This window comes from Ictidomys tridecemlineatus, chromosome 14 (genome assembly GCF_052094955.1).
Source record: "Ictidomys tridecemlineatus isolate mIctTri1 chromosome 14, mIctTri1.hap1, whole genome shotgun sequence".
NCBI classification, from domain to species: Eukaryota; Metazoa; Chordata; class Mammalia; order Rodentia; family Sciuridae; genus Ictidomys; species Ictidomys tridecemlineatus.
Window position 1 is genome coordinate 46,457,895 of NC_135490.1, and position 20,342 is coordinate 46,478,236.

The following is a 20,342-nucleotide window of genomic DNA, read 5'->3' on the forward strand; positions in this document are numbered from 1 at the left end:
CCAACACTGGTGTCACATACAATGGATGTGAGTAACTAAGTAAATGAAGTGGAAGAAGCCAAGGACACTCTCAGACCAAGCCTGTGGGCCATGTGCTGGATGGTATGTCCGTGAGGCTAGGAAGAATGTTCTACTCTAAAATGGTTTATCTGATTGGTCTGGACCATGAGGGTAGTCTTCATAAGATCAATAAGTTGTTTGTAGCTCTTTCTGTGAAGTTCCCTCATCACACTATCTGATCAGTGTTTGGTGAAGCAGGAGACGCGATTCTTTGAGAGCAAGCAGTTCATCTTTAGAATTCTATCTACTGAAGTATGCATCATGTCATTGAATTAATGGGATAGTTTTTCAATAATATTATTTATTATTCTCAATTTATACAAATAAACTAAAGAATGGACAGGTGAAGCCACAAGTTCACAGAACTTTAAGTGGGAAAACCATTTAAAGTGAATGAAGCCTCATTCCAGTGCTCATACTCTTAATCTCTGCACTGTGTCCATAAAAAAATAGTTAACATCCACTAGCAGGGGGACTGCAAAAGAGGAACACAAGAATGAACAGGAATAATATGGGCATGGAAAACAGCTATAGTCAATGCCAGATCTCATGCCAGCTGCATCTGTCATCTCACTGCATCCCCACAACTAATCTAGGAGATGTAAATATTAAAGTGTGAGTGAGTCCCAAGTCAGATTTATCTGAACCTCAAGCACCCACCACTGTGGAAGCCACCAAAATCCTCTAGCCCTTGATCTTGCTCAGCTCTGTGTCTGAGATCACAATCTGCAAGAGACAATGACCTCCACCTCCCAGGTTGCTGGTGAATGAAATTCACTATTGTGTCCAGTTTACTTTTTTATTATTTTTTAAATTGTAGATGGACACAGCTTATTTTGTTTGTTTATTTTTATGTGGTGCTGGGAATCGAACCCAGTGCCTCATGCATGCTAGGCAAGTGCTCTACCACTGAGTCACAACCAAGGACTCGCCACTTTATTCTTCATTTTCTTCCCATTCACAAAAATTGAAGTCACCATTGTTGGAAACCTGTGGGAAGGAGAGAGAAAAGGAGATGCACCAGCCAGAAAAATACAAATAAAACCTAAGAACAGAAAATCATGTGAGCTGACAGATCTGATTTATTAGACACCAGTATGACCACATGAACATGATTCCCATAAAAGGAAATTTGCAGGCACTAATTAGTTGCAAATAGTGATAAACAGATGCCATAAAAATATTTTGATACAAAATTGTGACAAGTAAGCCTGTAAACATAATTTAATAAAGTCACATAACCTTGCAATGTGTTTTTTCTTCCCCTTACCTTTTCCCATTAACTTAAACCACCAGTAATCAAACCCCAGGTGCAATTTATTTCACTCTGGCACCATATTAGAAGATTCACAAAAGGTTTTTGTTATATAAAAACATATTTAACTCAAGCCATAAAGAGGATCTTCTGAAAAACCAAAAGAGATTTGCACTAGATTAAAATCCTGGTAAATCCATGAGGCAAAGCACTCATGAAATGTGCTAGAGACATAGATGCAATTATTTTTGCCCATTAAACTATAATTTTGCAGAATAGTGGTAAGAATGTAACACTTTAGCCTGGTCTTTTGACTCAGCATTTGGAGGCAACCCTTTAATTGATCCATTCACAGATTCAGACTTAGGCAATATAAGGCTCCATTTCAATTTTCATCTTCAGGATAAGCAAATAAAGTGCTACTGCTTTGCTTTCCTGGCCCAACAGGAAAATGTATAGATGAGCAAAAAAGAAAGAGTAGACATCATGTCATGAAGAGACATCAAGAAATAAACCACCAATTCACAACACAATCAAAAAACTGCAAAGGAGACATGTTCTCATTTTTACAGAGGAAGGAACTGAGGCTAGCAATATGACATAATTGGATAAAGGTCACAGATTACAATTTTTCACTTTTTAATTTGCAGTTGGACACAATGGCTTTATTTTATTTATTTTTATGTGGTTCTGAGGATCAAACCTATCGCCCTGCATGTGCTAGACAAGTGATCTACCACTGAGCCACAACCCCAGCCTCACTGACTAATTCTTTTAAAGCTTAAAATAAGTTTATTATCTTGAAGTGCCAGAAGTCAAAAGTCCAAAAATTAGTCTTGGTTAAAATTGGCAGAGCTGTTTTCTTAAAAGTCTGTGTCAGGCTGGGACATATGGCAAGGCTTACAACTCAACCAGTGATGCCTCCACACAGCCAGTTTGACAAGCCACTGACTAGAACCTGACACTTTCCTTCATCCCCTCTTCACCTGGATCTGGAGCTGAAGCTCAGACCTCTCCTCCAAGTCTCAAACCAGGGCCCCACCTGCCTGCTAAGGATCATCAGGTGAAAGGCTCAAGAGTGATACCGGAAATACAAACTTCCACACCCACAGAAAACCTCCAGGTCTTATGAGACGTGTTAACACCTTCCTCAGCAAAATGGTACCATTACAAATGTAGTCCATGAGGAGGAAGTGGTGGCTTCCACTACCCAGCAGTCATGTTTCTGGATGCAGTAGTTGACCATTGATTAAAACCAAACTCTCACCTTCATCCCAGTCACAGAGAAGGACCTTTGGCATTTCCACTTCACAACATCAGTATCATCTTAAGGAATCTTAGGGAATTTGTAACCCCAAAAGCAACAACCTGAGATATTTTTGGTCATTGGTGGAGATGTACACTGCAATGAAAACTTTGAGTCACTTGTCCCACACACACTCCCCAACTGAGGAGGTCCATGGGGATGGACACTGCCTTCTTCTTTAATCTCTTGCAGAGAAGACCAGATCAGGGAAGGGCAGTACAGCACGGGTCAGGAGGCTCATTCCATTCGGACAGGGTTTTTGAATCCTGACTCTGGCTTACAGTAGTGGGCAGCATCAAGCAACTCACTTAATACTTCTGAATTGTCTCCTGGGTAAAGAAAACAGAATCTAATAGAACAGGCTGTTTCTAGGATTGAGATTAAAGCCTATGGGATGGGTGTGTGTACTCTCTACACAGTGGTTCAGAGAACACATAATTATCTTCATTTTCTATTCAGGAGAGCAGCAGGAATATCATCTGTATTACCCATGCTCTGTGTTTGCCAAACCGTTGACCCAACAGTTTGAAACGGGAAATTGTGCATTAAACTTCTTCCTTATGACACCTTCTAAACTTTAGAAGTATGCCCCTAAGTTAGAAGGAAAGAACACTACAGAATCAGGTAGTATGTTTCTCACAAAATTCACAGAATATATTGAAATTTCATATCAAGACAACAACAACAAAAAAACCTACTCAATTGAAATCTGAACACTTTTTATGTATTACTGTTTAGCAAAGTTGACTCTAAGGTACAATAGATCCCAAACTATTTATTTTACCTTGAATTTTTGCCAAATAATAAAAAAACAAATAATAATACCTATCATGTATTTTTATTGCATAACAATTGTTTTCAAAGTTTACCTAGAATCATACCAATTACAATCTCCAAATATTATGTATATTAGGTGTTGTGTCCCGATGTTATGGATGGGAAAACTGAGGCTCAGGTTAGGCTGCTTCTCCAGTGATCACAGCTGGGAGATGCAGACTGTGTGTTCACACTGGGGCTCTGTGTCAGAGGACTCCTGGGTGCAATGCTTTGCTACCTTGGTGCAGCCCACACAAGGAAGACGTGGCCTTGGCTTTAGAGGACCATAGGCTAATGGGGAAAGGTTAATGCACACATGGGGTCCTTTAACCAACCTTGCTGAGATATAATTTATAATTAATGTATAATTAATATGATGCATATATTTAAAGGGTACAGGTCTGTGAATTTGATACTGTGTATATCTATGAATCTACCCTACACTCAGAACATTAATGTCGCCCTGAATGCCTCTTTTTCATCCATCACTCCCTGAGTTCCTGGCTCCATGTAACTGCTGATGAGATTTTTCTACTGTAGACTGCTCTGCATTCTCTAGAATTTTATCTAGATGGAATCACATGTGCACTCTCTGTGCTTAGGAGATGCCCAGGGCTTGCTGGCTACATTCAGTCCATCCAAACAAGGGGTTGCTGCTTACCTTAATTTGAGATGCCCATAACATCTCCTGCTGAAAGAGACTCTCTGTCCCTCATCCCCCACTGCTGAACCACCTCTACAGAGGAAAAAATGGACAAAAAGCCAGTCTTTTTCTTCTAAAGAAATCCCTGCCCAAATTGCATTCAGCAAAGTTCAATTCTACATTTTTAGACAAGCACTACCAAAATGGTGCCCCTTATCAAGACTATGCCAGCAACCAAAGCCCAAGGTTATGATTTTGGTGCAAACCTTATCATGTGCTTATCTATGAGATGTCTTCATTTAAGCACTTTATCCATTCACAGGGAAGACATAGAATGTACCACCAGCACTTACAGGTTTTTATAATAGTCCTATGCTTCACATGCCTGGAAGGACAGAGTGTTCACCTGATGAGCCCAGAAGCACATGGTGTTTCCAGAATCCTGCACAGTTGTAACCAGGGTACAGGCTTCTGGGGAGTATCTCTGGAGCATAGGTGCCATGTGCCACATGCACAGGTGTTGGGACCATGAGCTTAAGTCTTCATGGTGGGTTTATAAATCCTTCATATAAAAGACAAATATTTTGCAGAATTAGCATAGTCTCAGAGAGTAGAGGAATACTGAAGGATAGAATTATGTGTGTTTTTCAAACTTGTTATGAAACTACTTTTAGCAAGGAGATATTAGGGATTGAACCCAGGAGTGCTCTCAACCACATCCCCACACATGTTTTTTTTTTTTTCATTTTTTATTCTGAGACAAGGTCTTCTAAGTTGCTAAGGCTACCTTTGAACTTGTGATACTCCTGCCTCAGTCTCTGAAGCCACTGGGTTTACAGATGTGTACCACGACAATGAAAAATAATTTTTTAAAGAAGATAAAGTTTTACAAAAAAATGGTGTAAATGTGTAAATGGTGTGAACTGTAAACTTAACTTGTAAAAATCAGAAGCTAAGAATTTCTATCTCTGAGATCTTAGGAAAAGGAGAAAAGTAGCCTCCCACCACCTACTACAATTCATAGAAAGGTCCATGCTGAACACCTGTAAGAGGCAAGACTCATGTTCTGCTGCCAAGAGAAGTCTGGACACCCATTCTCACATGGTGAAGATTTGGGGGAGGTCTAGGAAACCAGCACCCAACCAAGGTCAGAGAGGAAAGCCTGGTGCTAGGGCAGGCCTTGGTGGCCCAGTTAGTCACTGGAATCCACCCCTTGATTGACTCTTTCCTTTCTAGCATGGCAATTGCTGGTTGAATCCTGGCTACAATTCTGGTGTGGGCTGGCCTGAGAAGTAGTCCCCCGGGGTGAAATTACAGGGATTCTTACTGTAAAGGACTTGCATGCCTCCTACCATCCCTTGAGATACAGCCCCCAAAACACCTGCTCCAGGAAGTCACTACTGCTTGTCAGCCATGACTCTCCTGTCCCCATATCAGTTTGCATACAGCTTTAACGGAGCATTTCTAAATTGTGACCACTGGGGCTAAGAGTCAGGCCTTAATCATCTGTGCAGCTCTAGCACCTGGCAGCACAATATGTGTTTGTAAAGTAATAAAAATAATGGAGATTTAAGTTCCTGTGAAGTTTGAGCCAATGGCTTCTCAGGCCAAGTCTCCCAAAGTTTGGTTATCTGTGTGGCATGGTCACAGGCTCTGCCATGTCTTCGCTTCATAAACAACTTTCATTTCCACTGGGAAATACAGTCCAGTGGAGCTTTGAATGCTTTCAAATGAGAGCAGGAGGAACACTGCTGGTGATTCATACCCTCAGTCTCTCCATCTCTCCAACAATCCTGGTAGGAAGTCACTTGCTGCAAGATCATAATTTTCACAGACACCACCTGTTCCTGTCCCTCCAGGTCACAGTTTGGGAATGACCAGTAATAGCTCAGTTTTGCCCATGCAGCTCAGCCCCCAATAAAATGCATTCATGAGGAATGGACTCCTTGCACTAAATACATCATTTCCTGAGGTACATTAAAAACAATCTGATAGCTACTTGTTTTAAGTCCCACCAAGTCTCATGTTATGTACCAGAAGGGCACACATGCCATGCTTGAAGAAACTCTGAAGCAATATCTGTAGATTGATTTGCAAGGCCAGAATTTGAATTTTAGACTGCTTAGCAGAGACTTCAAGTACTAGGCAGTGGAAGAGCACTGCTTACCCCATTGTCCTACCAGAAGGCAATGAGCATGACCAAGGCTGTGCCCTCTGAGGAGCAGCAAGAGCCCCACACAGGAGGGAAGAGAGGCTCTAAATACAGACCCTAAATAAACAAACAAGCCAACAACAACAACAAAAGCATGGAGTATGGCTCAGTGAAGCCTATCACCCCAAATAGCAAGTTACCAGAAAAAAAAGGGGGAAAGATAATTATCAACCTGGGCAGACTTGCACAGGTGTCTCCTCTGTTGATCTAATTAAGTGAGCGAGGTCTGCACACAAGCTGCTTCCTCTTTACAGATGATTGACCCCAGGTTCACTGTAGCCAAGAACCACCCAAGCACATTTTCCCCACTGTGTTGTCTGTAGGCCAAGCTTTGCTCTCCCTCACATTGCCAACCACTGCTTCCCTCCCCTCACACAGCTCTGAACACATCCTTTTTCCATATGGTCCAAAGGGGGTGAGAAGGCATGAGAGTCTCAGGAGTGTCTGTCACAGAGCCTCACTCATGTGACCTGGCTATAAGCTCTTGAGACCAAAGTTATGATTTGGGGGGCAAAACTTGCCCCCCAAGCCAGGCATGACATTCCATCGTGCTCTTCCCTGTTTATGGCACCCACTTCAGGGAGGAAAACTTTCCTTCTCCCGGGTGGGTGTTCCTGGGAGATGTCCTGTCACATCATGGGTTCCTGGCAAGATGAAAATCACGCCTCATGATCACTTGACCAGACATTTGCTTAGTAATTTAGACACACTGTCATTTCACAGATTGATGTGGGACATGGGGCAGCAAATTTTCAAATGCAAATGATAAATACAGCAAATAAATATCCCAATGCCAACCAGAGCTAAATGGTATGGAAGACAATAAGGAGATGGCATAGAGAGAGACTGGGTGGGACTGGGCGGAGGTGTAGGAAAGTGTGGACCATGAGGATGGCAAGGTCCTCTTCACCCTGAATCCACTCATCTTCATTGCCCTGTTTCTTGCTGGTCTGAACCATTCCTGGGTTCTTATTGGAGAAATAGAAGGGTATTCTTCAAGGGCTTTTCCCTACCTCTCACCCATCCCTCACCCTATTGCCAAAATCACCTTTATTTTCAGTTTATTTTCTAAAATTCTCACTTAATAAAATAACATCCTCTAGGGATGTCAGGACAGAAGCTGGAATGGCCATCGCAACCCAGCTGCTGCCTGCCTCCCAGGCTCTCTGCCATCTTATGTCCTACTGTTCCTCATCTCTGCCTTTGCCAGCTTCTCCTGCCAGGAGGACCTGGGTGTTCTTGGACTACCTGGTGAACTGCTTAGTCACCATCAAGAACAAAGTTCCAAACAGAGGGCTCACAGCTCTGGTGCTAAGCTTGCTTTTCTTCCACACATGAATTCTGAGGGCAGCCATTGGTAACTTAGAATATCACCTGCATTTCTGGATTTCCCAGACCCAACAGTTAGGTCTGGAAACACACTTGAATTTTTTACTTCTAAAGCAGAAATCTTTGCAGAGGGGCTCTTGTCTTATTCATCTGCCTAGCAACTGTAGCCTCTTCCTATGTCCTAAGATTCTGCTTGCCAGATAAACATGTAACCCAGGCATGCCCAATCGGCTCCCTGAGCATGCCCACAATACTTGGCCCCAAATCCCCACAACAGCCAAAGACAGGTGATGACATCTTGAAAACAGAACACCTCACAATTCACAGTCACAAAGAATCTGAAAGTTCCTCTCTCTGACCCTCTTTCTGGCTCTCTGTTCAGTAGAGCTCACTCGCTCCCTGTGTCATATCCTGTAATTGCCAACAACCCAATGATACAGCACAATGGTGATAATTCTTAACTCCATTGGTTTGTGCTAAATAACAGCAAGCTCCTGCTCGTGAACCATGTACTTGGAATCTTCCACCATATATCCAAGGAAGCACATCAGTTTGGCAGACGGTTAAGTGTTTGGAGAGGTCCCAAGGGAAACACTGTGTGTTAAACATTGTTAAATACTGGATATATTTCACTTTAATCCTATGAAATTGCTCAGCATGACAGATTAATGGTATAGCAACTCTTCCTTATACATAATGGCACATTAAACATACACCACTGACTCTCCAGTTTGGATAAATCATGAAACTAACAACAGAAAACCCACAAAAACACCTGTCTCACAATTAATATATTAAATTCAGCCAATTTTTGAGAATGAAATTGTTATGTTCTACTTTTCCTTGTTTGATGCTTAGAACAAGTGAAAAGGGTACTCTGGGATGCAACTCCAGAATAACAGATCAAAGACACGGATAAGTCCATCAAATGCAGAAGAAAGAGCCATAAATCCAATTAAAAATTGGAAAAGCAAGAAAGAAACAAAATTCAAGTAACAGTTTGGTTAATATTTAGCAGATTAATGATAGACTGACTGAGACACCAAAACATTAAGCCTGATTCTGTGACTTGCGGTGCATGTGTGTGCACGGGAGAATCTATTCATGTGTGCAAACTAATATCATGTGATCCTCAAAGCAGAGGTTGCACCCTGCTATTTCAATGATCCCATTCCATGAAATTTTTTAAAGTCAATAAACACATATTAACTTGCATAGATGTCTGTGGTCATATATTTTCAGCTATTAGAACGTCTGTCTCCAGGTGACTCCACATATTATGATTTCGCTCATTCTTCAGACTGACTTTCTTTCATGCATTCTTTCCAAAACTTCCTAAATGCCCAAAGTATCTTTGATCTTCCATATCCTTTGAAGTTTTTGAAGTGCTCTGGTCAGGGTACCTGACAAGTGCTGGACAAAGGGCAGGCCCTCAAATGATACTTCTTGAATGGGTGAACAAAATAAATAATATTTTGAAAGCATACTCTATTTTCTCTCTGCAATTAACACTGAGTAGTTTTGTATAAATGCTCTGAGAAACCCTACAGAAGGAACATGCATTTAGCTTTGCTTTCCCTAAGCCTTAACCTCCTCCTCCTTTACTCTCCTAATTTACACAGAACTCTTTCTGGAAAGTATACTTTTGAGGATTTGCAAAATGGATGACTGGGCTAGTAATGCACTAGAAAAACTTATATTTTAAAAATATTGGCCACTTATACTTCCATTTTGTTTTGTACATTCATCTTTATTTTGTTTAATCACAATAATGATGGATCCCGTTTTTGCTTTTGCTATATTCTGTATATAATTATGAAAATAATTGTTTATATGCACATGATGAATTAATTGTATGTGATAAGAGGAGGATATGCATTTCTCTGACCTGTTGTGGGGGTGATTCCTGTGTGGCAAAGCAGCAGTCATTAGAAGTGATTAAGAGGAGCCAAATAGGAACTGGTCTGTCTATAATCAGAGCAAGACAAATGCTACCACCTATTATTCAATTTTATCTAAGGTGTAAAGGTAGCAGAAACTATAGCTGTCTCAAGACAATGCTGATTCATTTCTTTTGGCTTCTTCAGTGAGATTTCCTTGGTAATAAACTAAAAGTTTGAATTGTTCTGTTCTACAATTGAAGAAAAAAAGGATTCAGGGAAAATGGGGAAAAAAGAAATAGAATTAAGAGCATTTGCCCTGCTTTCCCGTATCCTTATTCCTCTAGTGCAGAAATCCAGCAAGCTACTTCTGCAAAGATCCCGACAGCAAATATTTGAGCTTAGCCCCCCCCCCCATGGTCTCTGTCGCAGGTACTGGACTCTGCCATCATGGCACAAAAGCAGCCAGTGCACTACAGATGAAAAGGACTGTGCTCCTGCAAAATGCCATCCATCAAAACAGGCAGCTGGCAGGATTCCGTCCTCGAATACTAGTGTGCTGACCCCTGCTACAGAGGACAAAATGTCCTCATGCTGTAGTGGTAATGCTGTGTGACGGAGCGTGTGGCCTTCAGCATTTTGGAACTGAAGAGGTTCCTGTGAGTAGAGTATTTTCTTCTATTGGATCAACTTGGTATTTTAAGTTTTCATTATGGTATCATTACCTTAGCAGCTTCTTTGGTCTAACACATTTCCAGAAAGATTCTTCTTTTTTTTTTTTAAAGGAGAGAGAGAGAGAGAGAGAGAGAGAGAGAGAGAGAGAGAGATGCCTTTCTTCTTCTTTTTTTTTTAATGTGATGCTGAGAATCAAACCCAGGTGGTCCCGCCCTTGCTAAACAAGTGCTCTACCGCTGAGCCACAATCCCAGCCCAAAGACTCTTCTTAATAGAGAAATACAAATCAAAATGACACAAAGATTCCATCTCACTCCAGTCACAATGGCAACAATCAAGAATACAAGCAAGAATAAACGTTGGCAAGGATGTGGGGGAAAAGGTACACTCATACACTGCTGGTGGGACTGCAAATTGGAGCCACCAATCTTGAAAGAAGCGTGGAGATTCCTCAGAAAACTTGAAATGGAACTACCATTTGACCCAGCTAGGTTTATACACTCCTAGGTTTATACACAAAGGACTTAAAATCAGCATACTACAGTGACTCAGCCACATTAATGTTTATAACAGTTCAATTCACAATAGCTAAACTATGAAACCAAAGTAGGTGCCCTTCAACAGATGAAAGCATAAAGAAAATGTGATATATATATGCAGTGGAATATTACTGAGCTACAAATAAGAATGAAATTATGGCATTTGTGGGTAAATGGATGGAGTTGGAGAATATCATGCTAAGCAAAATAAGCCAATCCCCCCCAAACCAAAGGCCAAATATTATCTCTGATATGATGATGCTAATATATAATGGGGTGGGGATAGGGAAGAATACAGCTACTTTAGGTAGAGGAGAAGAAAGGGAGGGGAGGGGGCATGGGTTAGGAAGGATAGAATTCATCCATTGTTGGACACCTAAGCTGATTCCATAGTCTGGCTATTGTGAATTGTGCTACTGTCAACAGGGGTGTGCATGTGTCTCTGCAGTAAGATGACTTGAATTCTTTAGGATAAATACATGGAGTGGTGTCTGGATTGCATGAGGGTTCCATGTCTCGTCTTTCAAGGACTCTTCATACTGATCTCCATAGTGGTGGTACTAAATTACAGTCCCGCCAACAGTGTACAGATGTACTTTTTCCACGACATCCTTGCCAGCATTTATTATTGTTTGTATTTTCCATGCCTTTAAATGTCATGATTGTGCAACTAAGATTGTAAATTCTCTTTTTAATGAGCTACTGTCATTTTATGATCAAAGTGAACTAAATACAAACTTCCATGAACATGTATACTAAGAAGCATAAATTTCTGATATAAATACATATTGTAGCAATTCAAATTCATCTTACCTTATAAAGGAGAACAAAAAGGATGCTCATTGAATAAAATACCATGTAAGAAATATGTCATGTATTTATAAATATTTGAAAAACCAAGTTCTTTGCCCAGCATTTCATACCCAAAATGCATTACAGTGAGGCCTGGGTATGATTTATAATATAAGCACAACATAATCTGGAGGGCCAATGAAAATGTGACTCATGATTGTGATGTTTGTCTGCATTTCAAGCTCCTCCTGTGTTCTCTAGTGACCTCTAAGGTACAATACTTACAGCTATAAACAGTTCAATGCAGCCCTCCAAGTTCATAAGTCCAGATTTTCATGGCTAACTGCAAATACCTTTGCAGATGCTTGCATATGTTTCCATTTTATTTTTAATATTTTTCTCCAGTTTGAGATTTAGGCTTTTTCCTCCCTGATTTTTATACAGGGTAACCCTTACTAATGAACTAACGGTGTTCTTGTACTGAATACAATAGCAGGTCAAAGGAATTATCCCATGAGGTCCTTGACCTGGGCCGTGACCTGGGGAATGGTCTGCCCTGCAGCTTCCTTCCAGCCCCAGGCCTTCAGGAGGACCCAATGGTCCTCTCTCCAGTGGCACGGGAGGGACAGGAGGACAGGAGGGATGGAAAGGGGTCCTCTCGCTCTTCTTTGTCCTGACACAGAAGGCTGATCATCAGACGAATCCCAGAAGTTTCTTCTCCAAGAAAACACAGCCGAAAGGTGCTTGGTGTGGATGTTTAAAGCCGAGAGGGGACACTAATGCAAAATGACCTCCCAAAATCTACCTGCTCCTGATGGCCTCTCGCTAGCGGGACACAGGAGCCTCAGCAAGCAGGCTGTTCAGTGCTCCCCTGAGGACCCGATATACCTGTCCAAAGGTGACTCTGAGATGGCTCTTCTGTGTCCTGACGTGGGAGCTGGAACACACCGCCCTTCCTGTAGTGGCCTGTGTCCGCCCTTGGCCTCACCAGGTCGGTAGCACTCACCGTGGTCCCCGCATCTCACCCAGCGCTCGCGGCCTCTTCCCAGCCCCAGGCTGCCGTCCACCTCGGACCCTCTGACTGCCCCAGCCCAGGGCTTCGTGTTTCTCCAGCTTCCCCAACGTCACATCTTAGTGATTTCAAGGCACACTGTAGGTCAGCGAAGCACTTCACCAGGGTCAGCTTGTCTTTCCAACTAATGGGGATTGCATGGATTCAAGTTCTATCTTGAAGCACACACGGGTGTCCAAGCCATTGTCCTTGTGGTCACAACAGGACATTTAAGGAGGCGTTTTTAGAAAGGGAAAGAGGATGTGGGTCAAAGAGGAAAATGCTGAGGAATTCCTGGTGTCTTGTGGCTCCTCTGTCTGTGCAAATGTTTGGAGGGTTTGTTTTCCTTATGTGCTTGTGGAGTGTAATCTGTATAAATTTGAATCTTTGTTGTTTAATTTACAGCAGTTTTCAACATTAATTATATAAATAACTTGATAGTGTTAGATTTACTCTGAACACAAACAGAACTTCCTATTATTATTTCCTAGTTCCTTTTCTAAACTCCCACTGTCTAAAGACTGAATATAAAATTCCAAATAATACACCCATGTCTCTACTAGTGAAGAACCGCAGCTGCAAGACGGATGTTGTCATAGACCTTTCAGTCAAAATATGGAAACATGAGCAACCTGATCTCTCAGGTTTCTGACTTATAGGTCCTGGGATTCAAGTCTGCCTGGCACTGCTTACAGGTACTGTGTGCTCTTATGATTGTTTAAAGTTAAGTCCTAAATTTACAAATATATTAACCTACTTTGCAAAGGACTGCCACTTGTTAACCAGAAGCAAATTCTTTCCTGGAAATAAGCAAATGCTTTTCAGCAGGGTGGGGAGGGTTGGTAGGATTGATCAGCCAGCTGTCCATGAAGCCAGCCAGCCATGCATAGTCCGTGGGGCCTTCTGTTTGTTGCTCAAGCAGCCTGAGTTGCTTAGTTGGATTCATGAAGCTACAGAAGCAACTGGTGTGGCACAGTTGATGGTAAAGAGCTTCTCATCTAAAGCACAGAGCTCAGGGCTTTCACTTTGAAACAGTCATTGTGAACCTACTGGATCTAGAGTAGAGGATACAGCACTGCAGGAGAGGAGCCTATCTCCCCCCCGAATTCAAAGTGCATCCTAGAAGATGCAATCAGAAACCTGAAGGGCAGAAAACAGCTAAGCATGCAAAGGTACTGGGCAGCACTGGTGGTGAGAGCCAGCCCTGGACGCACTCAGTGTGCTTGACCAAATGATGGAGCTGAGCATGGCCTGAGCACAAGGAAAGAACACTCAAATCACATACAGAACCATGTTAAAAAGACATGCATCATAGTCGAGTAGGGTCCCAGGGACGCAGTGCTGGCTCAACAAGGAAATCAATGTAATTCATCACATCAATAGACTTAAAGACAAGAATCACATGAGCATCTCAGTAGATGTAGACAAAAATACAGCACCCCTTCATGCTTAAAACACTAGAAAAACTAGGGATATGAGGAACATACCTCAACACTGTAAGGACTAACTATGCTAAGCCCCAGGCCAGCATCATTCTACATGGAGAAAAACTGAAAGCATTCCCTCTAAAAACTGGAATGAGACAGGGATGTCCTTTTTCACCATTTTGATTCAATACAGTCCTGGAAACTCTATCCAGAGCCATTAGACAGGAGAAAGAAATTAAAGGGATACAAATAGAAAGAAAAAAAAAAGAACTCAAACTATCCCTATTTACCAATGGAATGATTCTATACTTAGAGAACCCAAAATACTCCACTAGAAAACTTCTAGGATTCATAAATGAATTCAGCCAAGTAACAGGATATAAAGTTAACACCCACAAGTCAATTGCATTTCTATACATCAGTGATGAATCAACTGAAATAAATTAGGAAAACTATCCAATTTACAATAGCCTCAAAAATGTTTGGTAATCAGTCTAACAAAAGAGGTGAGAGACCTCCACAATGAAAACTACTAAGGAATTGAGGAAGACCTTAGAAGTTGGAAAGATCTCTCATGTTCTTGAATAGGCAGAAATAATATTGTCAAAATGGCCATACTACCAAAAGTATATACAGATTTAATGCAGTTCCTATTAATGTTCTGATGCCATTTTTCATAGAAATAGAAAAATCAATTAATGATCATTTGGAAACATAAGAGACCCAGAGTAGCCAAAGCAACCCTCAGTGAGAAAAGTGAAGCGGGAGGCATCACAATACCAGAATATAAATTATACTACAGAGATATAGCACCAAAAACAACATGGTATTGATACCCAAACAGACCTGAAGACCAATGGTACAGAATAGAAGATACAGAGACAAACTCAAGGAAATACAGTTATCTCATACTAGACAAATGCACCATAAACATACATTGGAGAAAAGATAGCCTCTTCAACAAATGATGCTGGGAAAACTGAAATCCATATCTAAAAAAAATATTATTAGACCCCATCTCTCATCCCGCACAAAACGCAACTCAAAGTACATCAGACCAGAGACCAGGTACCTACTAGAAGAAGAAGTAGGCCAAAATTTTCATCATGTTGGCTTAGAAACTGACTTCCTCAACAAGACTCCTAAAGTGCATAAAGTAAAATCAAGACTGAATAAATGGGATGGTATCAAAGTAAAAAGTGTCTTCACAGCAAAGGAAACAATCAAGAATGTGAAGAGAGAGCCTACAGAATGAGAGAAAATCTTTGCTACCTGAACCTCAGAGCATTAATCTCCAGGATATACAAGAACTCAAAAAACTCACCACCAAGAAATGAATAACTCAATCAATAAATTGGCAAAGGAAGTGAGCAGACACTTCACAAAGAAGAAATATGAATGGTCAACATATACATGAAAAAACATTTAACATCTCTAGCAATTAGAGAAATGCAAATTAAAATGATAGTGAGATTTCATCTCACTTCAGTCAGAATGGCAGTTATTAAAAATATAAGCAACAATCAATAAATGCTGTCGAGGATGTGGGGAAAAGGCACACTCTTACATTGCTGGTGGGACTGAAATTGTTGCAACCAATATGGAAAGCAGTATGGAGATTCCTTAGAAAATTGGGAATGCAACCACCATTTGACCCAGGTATTCCACTCCTCAGTATATACCCAAAGGACTTAAAATCAGCATACTACAGTGATACAGCCACATTAATGTTTAAAAAAGCTCAATTCACAGTAGCTACTATGGGAACAACTTAGATGCCCTTCAACAGATGAATGATTAAAGAAAATGTGGTAAATATACACAATGGAATATTACTTGGCCTTAAAAGATGAAATTACAGCATTTGCCAGAAATGGATGGAACTGGAGACTAACATGTTAAGTGAAATAAACCAATCCCAAAAGACCAAATGTCAAAAGTTCTCTCTGGTAAGTGGATGCTGACTCACAATAGGGAAGGGGGACTGGAGGTTCAGTGGATTTAACAGGATATAGTATAAGGAAGGGAGGGAGGTGGGAGTAGGAAAGACAGTGGAATGAATCAGACATAGCTTCCCTAGGTTTATTATGAACACATGACCAGTGTAACTCTGCGTCACGCTCAACCACCAGAATGGAGAGTTATACTCCAGGTATGTATGATTTGTCAAAATATACTCTACTGTCATGTATAACTAAACAGAACACAAAATTTATTTTTAATTAAAAAAATTATTTGCCATTTAAAAAGGGTGAGGAGCTTTTCTATTCAGATTAGAGTGGATGCAGCCAAGGGTGAGGTCAGTGGTAAAGGGATGTTGGTGGCAGAAAAGCATCACCACACATTTCAGAGTAGAAAGACATTTCAAGACAGAGTGCCGATGTCTGGGCTTGGCGCTGAAATCACGAGCCACCACACACCTTGTAGATTCAAAAAGCAATTCTTTATTCCCGAACTCACAGCAACCTCCACACAGGTTCAGGGGAAATCTAAATCTGCCCGCACAATTCACCTACTCCACGAGGCTTTTTCCCAAATCCCATTTTGATCTCATGAGAACTCAAGGGGAACAAACAGCAGGAACACCCTAATCCTAGCAGCAAAAATCTCCGACCTCCAACTTCCCTAAAACCCCTATTGTCTTAAACCGGAACGCCTTAAACTCAAGGAGCGGGAAGCTTCCTCAAACCTGATCATCTCTAAACCCAGATCCACCCTGGTCTTTGAGCAGGGTCACCTTTCTCAAACACACATGCAAGGTCACAGCAAATTTCCAAGGCAAGTCCATTTAACATGGGGTACGCTGGCAAGGAAATATAGATGTGTCATTCCTACTTGGCAATGGCCCTCAGCAACAGTGATGAAATAGAAGACATTTTAAAAAGCAAAAGCTCATTAAATGAAAGGTGAGTAGAAGTTCGTCAGGCAAAGGAAGGGAGAAGAGGGTGTTCAGATGTGAGGTGCTGCTGGGCCCAGGTACACAAATAGGACACAACAAGACACTTGTCCAGAGTGTCAAGCCTGCATCTACGGCTCCAGAATGGGGTGGTGACCACAGTGGTAGAGCAAGGTGACCCAAAGGTGTATTTAGTACACATGTTGAAGACAGCACAGGCAAAGGGGGTTTAAATGATTAGTAATTTTGTTTCTGACAGAGTTTATAGCAAACAGCTCTTGACTTTGATCCAGCAGCTTAATTATATATGGGGGATGAAGGCCAGTCTCTAGGCATTCCCCTCGTGGGATTGTCATGGCTGTAGTAGCTCCAATCATCTCATCTCAATTCTGTTTAAATGGGGGAGATAAAAGGTTGAGTGGCACAGCAAAGAATATTGTCTCTTAGAGCCATTTTCTCTTATCAGGAAGAAAAGTTCTTTCTCAGAAACTCCCCAGGAAATGTTCCCTTAGACCTGAGTAGCATTTGTACCAGAGTGATGGATTTAGGTTTTCGAGATGAAGAAATCTTGGATGGTAATCCAGAGGGTGTGTTGTGGTGGCCGACAGAGACTGCGAGTGCAGGAGCTCAGGAGGAGGGCTGTGAACCCTCTGTGCCAGCAGTGCCCCTCTCCTGTTGGCAGAGGCCCTGGCTGAACCTCAGCTGAGTGCCGCTCACAGTTTCCCATTGAAAGCGCTTTCTCTGGCATTTGTACATGGCTTTGATTCCCCACGACCTCCCCCTCTCTCCTTCTGTAGGTTTTGTGGATGTATCGCCTTAATTCTCTTATGAGTTCTTAAGCTAATGCATTTCAAATCCATTATAGAGAATTCAGCAGTATTACACTCCTTCCAAGCAGTTCACAATACAGCTTTCTGCTAGATTTTTTTCTTGGATCACAAATCGTACATACAAATATTTTCCCTGGAACCTTATTAATCATAAAGTAAACTATGAGTCATATACATTAATTTTTCTTTCAAGAAAAGCGATATAGTTCTGTTAGAGAAGATGAAAAATATGAAGATTGCTATCTTATTTTGAAGCAAAACATCTAATGGGATATACTTCTCACAAGAAAGAGATACAAATCTAGCAAGTTTATTGATGATGAAAATAATTTTCCATATTTCAATAGTTTTGATTTTTAATGCTACATTAATTAAAGAGTCTACATAAATTTCTTCCTGCTTTGCAAGTTCCTTTCATTGATGCTACAGACAATTTAACTTGATGTTTGCTTCCTCTGCCCTATGGAAGAGCAGAGATAGGACATTCTTATTATGAAGACTCTCTACAATTCCATGCTGATTTACTATTTTCAGCAGTTAAGGTACTCTGTTTTGGAATATGCACCACAAATGACACCTTCCTTAGTAAGTGAGGCCATGACTAGTTATGCAAATGAGGACCGAAACCAGCTTATTAGGAAGTTCTGGCTTCTGATAGAAACTATAGGAAATAGCTTGGTAATAGTGGGAATCTGGTAACAGCGGTTCAGACCCTTGGTTACCCAGATCCTGCCAAAGGCTCTGGACTGCCCCACAGGGACTCCGCACTCACGTTCCATGTGACTAGGAATTTTCTTAACTTTCTGGGAATGAGGATTTCCCATCAGATTCTCACATTCATTTTGCATCAGTGTTCCTCTGGTGCACATGGTGAAGGGAATGCAGAATTAGAGGTTAACCTACACCTAGTATCATCTGCGGACCACGAAATGACCCCTGAGAGTGTAGCCTGTATATCTAGTAATATTGAAAAATGTGTCTCCTGACTCGGGTTTAATGTGAAGGTGGCCATGGGTGATCATCTCTTCTCCCTCCTAAAATCTACAGAAATGGCTTCAAGATGAAAAACATAACTATAGATAACAAATAACCCAATCAACAAATGGTCCAAGGACCTGAACAGACACTTCTCAGAGGAGGATATACAATCAATCAACAAGTACATGAAAAAATGCTCACCATCTCTAGCAGTCAGAGAAATGCAAATCAAAACCACCCTAAGATACCATCTCACTACAGTAAGATGGGCAGCCATTATGAAGTCAAACAACAATAAGTGCTGGCGAGGATGTGGGGAAAAGGGTACACTTGTACATTGCTGGTGGGACCGCAAATTGGTGCGGCCAATTTGAAAAGCAGTATGGAGATTCCTGGGAAAGCTGGGAATGGAACCACCATTTGACCCAGCTATTGCCCTTCTCGGACTATTCCCTGAAGACCTTAAAAGAGCATACTACAGGGATACTGCCACATCGATGTTCATAGCAGCACAATTCACAATAGCTAGACTGTGGAACCAACCCAGATGCCCTTCCATAGATGAATGGATAAAAAAAATGTGGCATTTATACACCATGGAGTATTACGCAGCACTAAAAAATGACAAAATCATGGAATTCGCAGGGAAATGGATGGCACTAGAGCAGATTATGCTTAGTGAAGCTAGCCAATCCCTAAAAAACAAATACCAAATGTCTTCTTTGATATAATGATAGCAACTATGAACATATCAGGGAGGAAGAGCAGGAAGAAAAGATTAACATTAAACAGAGACATGAGATGGGAGGGAAAGGGAGAGAAAAGGGAAATTTCATGGAAATGGAGGGAGACCCTCATTGCTATACAAAATTACATATAAGAGGTTGTGAGGGGAATGGGAAAATAAACAAGGAGAGAAATGAATTACAGTAGATGGGGTAGAGAGAGAAGATGTGAGGGAAGGGGAGGAGGGATAGTAGGGGATAGGCAAGGTAGCAGAATACAACAGTTACTAATAGGGCATTATGTAAAATTGTGGATGTGTAACCGATGTGATTCTGCAATCTGCATTTGGGGTAAAAATTGGGAGTTCATAACCCACTTGAATCTAATGTATGAAATATGATATGTCAAGAGCTTTGTAATGTTGTGAACAATCAATAAAAATTAAAGTAAATTAAATTAAAAAAAAAACATAACTATAAAAAAATGAAATCAGAGAACAGAAAATATGACATAAAAGTTATTATAGTAAACGTGCAGAAAGCAGAATGAAATGGAGAGGGCTGAGTGCCACAGGAGTAAAGGCCCAGCAGAACAGGCCAGAGAAGGACGGAGGGGAGACGCTCACCCCAGGCCCCCAGAGGCTCTGGAGGACCCAGGGAACAGGCAAAGTGGGAGTCAGTTTAAAAGCCTACCTGCTCGCTGCAGGCTGGTACCAAGAGAAAGAAGAGGTTGATTCAGGATCAGTGACCATTGAACATGCACCCTAGGATGAAAACAGGGTGATGAGTTGCCCCCACGGTTTCCCTGCACCACCCATCACCCTTCCCTGCCCTGTTTCTGGAGCACTTGTTGACTTGTTTATCTTTGTCTAAAAGGAAATTAAAAGATGGTCTGTGGGAAAAAAAATGAAAGGTCCCAGGTAAAATTT

General features: G+C 41.3%; 1 long non-coding RNA gene across 1 annotated transcript in view; it reads right to left on the reverse strand.

Moving 5' to 3' along the window:
- Positions 1-845: 845 nt before the first annotated feature.
- Positions 846-20,342, reverse strand: part of LOC144370606 (uncharacterized) — a 100,859-nt gene continuing 81,362 nt past the window's right edge. The window contains exon 3 of the long non-coding RNA XR_013430516.1: positions 846-1,050. This is a non-coding gene — a long non-coding RNA (uncharacterized LOC144370606). The remainder of the gene's footprint in view (positions 1,051-20,342) is intronic.